We start from the raw sequence: 4282 nt of genomic DNA on the forward strand, positions 1-4282 counted from the left end.
AGGGAGGGGGCTGCCACCCCCTCTCTGGGCACCCTGTGCCAAGGTCTCCCCACCCTCATGGGGAAGAACTTCTTCCTCACGTCCCATCTGAACCGATCCATCTCCAGCTTCAGTCCATTCCCTCTAGTCCTGTCACTACCTGACAGCCTAACAAGCCCCTCCCCAGCTTTCTTGTAGGCTTTTTCTTGTACTTTTTTTCTTGTACAGAGTTTTAACAGAGGCACTAACTCCCCAGGCCTTATCCCATCCCTCACCATGAACTGAGATGAAGCTTTTCCCTTCCTGAAAGAGACAGCAGCTCCTGCTTTCTGCCCAGTGGGGAGCAGAGAGGAAAGAGGGACCATGGGGGGTTTTCCCCCTTGAGTACTCAGAGACAGCCCTGAATGAAGAAGCTACTGGTTCCCAGGGCCTGTTGCAGACTTTGCTGTTATGTCTCTCGCAGAACTTGCACAAACCACCGCCGTCTCCTGCCAGAGCCTTGCGCCACTCTGAGAAAGGATTGCACCTTTAGATAAACACATCTCCCTGGGCGCAGAGCACTGCCAAGCTTCTGCCAGCTGTGATGCAAAGCTGCAGGCTCAGCCCCAGCAAAAAAGAACTTTCTCTTCGCCTCTTTCCATTTCCACATCCTTCAGAATCAAGATTCCGGCGAGTCAGAAAGGGTGAGAAGCTGCTAGATGCAGGGGTTTGGTTTGGCAAGAGGTGCCTCCCTGCAGCCTGTCTGCTGAAACCTGGAGAAGGGGCAGCCCTGGCTGCGTCTGTGGCCTGACATTACATTGTTATGGAATAAAGTGATTTTTCTCTCCCCGATTGAGATAGCTTGTATCTTCGTCTGCAAGAAGGCGAGAATTAAAAAAGCTTCTCTCTTTAGCTTCTCTTCATCCAGGAGCTCCTGCTGAGTTACATAAGCAGTATATACACAACTGCCCCGAGAAGCGCATGTGACGGATGACAGCACCAGGAGAACTTCCTTTAATTATTACTGTTATTGTTGGTACTATTAGCAATTAAGGCATTTGTTTTAAACCTGTCTGTATTTCAAAACAAGCACAGGGTGGTCAGATTGGCAAAGACTGTTGGGCTAACTGGTATGGCATCCTGCCTGGAGTAAAGACAACAGAGCGCCTGGGTGATTGCTCAACAGTGATGGATTGATGGGGAATTTCTCTTGGACCCTGAGACTGAGCCTCTGGGACCTGACAAGGCTTGCGCTCTGCTCCTCTGGAGGCTGACTTGCACAAGTAGCAGAGCCGTGATGTTGTAAAGAGCAGGTGTCTAAGACATTCTGAGACTTTAAAACCACACCTCGCGTGGGGTGCAATCTGCCTTTGCTGCCGATGGGTTTTGGTTGCCTGGAGCCCCTGCCCTACCTGGAGAAGAAACACAGTTATTTACAGCTCTGTGGACGTGCGTGAGAGTACATTGCTCCCGGTAGGCTATACGGCAGCAATGGAGACAAATGCTTTCATTTGGCTGTGTAAAGCAGATCCAGCTTTAGCAAGTCTCCTGCTGCTGTTATTATTTCTTCCAGACCGCGATTTACTCAACAGCTTCCAAACCAAGCAGAGGATGCAATTCCTGCCCTGCAGAGCCATGCATGGTGGGGATTATCTAGCTGTTCAGCGTTAGCAAGGCTTCCAGGTCACCTGCTTGTGTTTTTATACCTGGAAGCATGAAATTGCAGCCCTGGAGCTAAAGTCAGGTACCAAAAGCAAAGGAGCTGGCAACAAGACAGAGCCTGTCCAGGCTGCTTCAGGACCTTTCTGGCCACAGGCAGAGTGATGCAGCAGGGCACCAGCGAGCCAAAATGCCTGGGTTCCCCTCCTGACTCTCATCCACTGCCTCGCTGCTGGAATGGAACTAAGTCATTTCGTCTCCTTCCACCCCAGGGCTCTGACTCACGCTTGCTGAGCAAACAGCAACGGGGTTGTGGGATGCCGGCGCTCCCACCTCATCCTCCCTGCCCTGGCTGTTTGTTACTGCCCCTCTGCCCACAGTCACAGCCCCACGTCAAGGCAATAAATAAAGATGTGTTCCTCTGAGCCACAGCTTCTCCGGATGGGCTCTTTGAAAAAATTTCCCTTGTTATCAGAGGTTCAGGTGGAAGCCTCCATCCAAGGGGCCATAGAACAAGGCAGGTAAGACTGGCCCCAAGTTAAGCAACTGGACTCCTCCGAAGTTGCCCATTAGAGTTCCCAACTTCTCTGTTTTGGTGGCACCAGCAGCAGAAACTGCTTCCTCACCGTGGCTTGTGAGTCCACAAATGTAAAACGCTGCCAGCTGAACCCTAAGGCTGCAGGCTCAGCTCATGAGAGTCCCTGCCCCTTCCACCACCTGCTCTCAGCTGTCTAGTGAAGCAGCCTCAGCCCACGCTGCCGCCCGAGGGACGAGAGAGAGGCAGAGGAGCCGAGATGAGGCTCTCCAAGATTAAAGCACGTCCCATATCGCAAAGCCTGGGATGTTGCCTGGGCTGTGGGGTCTTGCAAGTCAGCACCAATCCCAGGAAGCAGGGAGGGAACAGCTGAAGGGACAGAAGGAGGAACAAACCTCATCCGTGAGGTTTCCTGGCAAACCCTGGTGCAGAAGAGACACATCTGAGCAAGCTAAGACATCACATGTTAGAAGAAAGGTGGAGAGGAGGCAGCAGGTTTTAGCAAGGGTGCGAGGGCCTTAGGTGAAGCTTTGAGAGAATGAAGTCTCAAACACAGGGAGGATTAGGGCAGTATCTCTGTGTAACTCTCACACGAGACCCAGAAATCTTCACTCCTGTGCTCCCTGGGCATCCCCAACTCCCCAGCTCCATCCCACGTCAGCACCCTCAGCATCCCAGGTCCTTCTGACCCCAGGCAGGAGGATATAACCATTAGGAAGAGCTGGGAAGGAGGACTCACCAGGAAATCAGCCTCTCTTTATGGCCTGAATGCTACTTACTGATGAATCAGGGAAGATGCAGATTCATGACACCCTCCCCAGTTATTTGTTTATTCACTGGGTGACACAGGATATATTAGTGATGCTTGGTGATGCCAGGGATGTCAGTGGTTTTGGGGTGAGAAAACTCATTCTTTTCAATGATGTTCACACAGGCCAGGCATCATGTGTCTGGGCAACAATCGGTCTTATTTTCAAACCCATCTCTGCCACCTTCCCTGGCCTCACCTGCCCCCGCCTGCCTCCCTTCGCAGTGGGATGGGCAAGTCACCACTTGCTTCTCACCGAGATCTCCCGAGGGCCTGGGGACCTTCTTTCAACAGCGAAGTCAATCTCCTGCTCGCATACTCCGTTCAGGAGTTAAAAGTGAATGGGAAGCAAATTCATCCCAGACTTCCTCAACACAGACACCTCAGCGTGGTCATCCAGCGGGTGAGAGCAGTTTATTGAGGCTTGTCTCTGACCTTCTGCTTCGAGCTGCATTGTCTGTCCTAGAAAGACACCTGGCCTTGACTTAGTGGCATTTAACAGAAGTTCTACCGTGTTGTGACACAAGCTACTTCAGCGGTTAATTACCCTCTTATTTCAAAATGCACGGGGATTTGTGAAGCTTTTGTAAGCCCTGGCATCTTCAGCAGGCGTTGCACTGCTCAGGTCTCCCAGGTACGCTCTGTCTCATAGAATTATCAAAATAAATGGCTAAGCTTCCCAAAAAGCCAGTCCCCAGGGCAAATCCGGAGTGTCACGGCAAAGGCTGCTGTTGGAACACTGCTACTCAAAGAGCACATGGACAGGGACACTTTGGATCTTGGTCTGACCCTGTCCTGTGACACTGAATGCAGAGTCTCTCTGCTGCAACTGGAAGAGCTGACCAAATAATAAGCTTCTATGTTTACGAAAGCAAAATATTTCTTCTTTTCTGAATCCTACATGAAGGAAAAAAGTGTTGCTTTTTGGGAAAAGTTGACTTGCTGCCAACCTTCTTGACATCCTGAATGGGATTCAGGAGGAAAAGGCTTGCGATCACCCAAAAGTGTTCTATACAGCCAATTCTTCAACCAAGTGATAATGAAAAAAAATAGCTAGAAGGCTGATTTGGTAATAAAATTATTTCTCATAATAAAAGAGTAGTGGTGGAAAAGCTGAAAAGCAGCTCGCACTTAAACGCCAAGAAAAGAAGGCTGCATGCTTTTCGGTGACAACTTTTATTGGTTTTTAAGCAGCTCTGTAAGGGAGACTGTATGGATCAGTCCCTCCCCTGGGAAAAACAGGGTTAGGATCAGGGTGTGTGCGCGTGCGCAGGTGACCCGCCTAGGGGCATACCGATGATTTCAGGCTGCATTTCTGCCCG

This window comes from Apaloderma vittatum, unplaced genomic scaffold, assembly GCF_000703405.1.
Source record: "Apaloderma vittatum isolate BGI_N311 unplaced genomic scaffold, ASM70340v1 scaffold17225, whole genome shotgun sequence".
Classification (NCBI taxonomy): Eukaryota; Metazoa; Chordata; class Aves; order Trogoniformes; family Trogonidae; genus Apaloderma; species Apaloderma vittatum.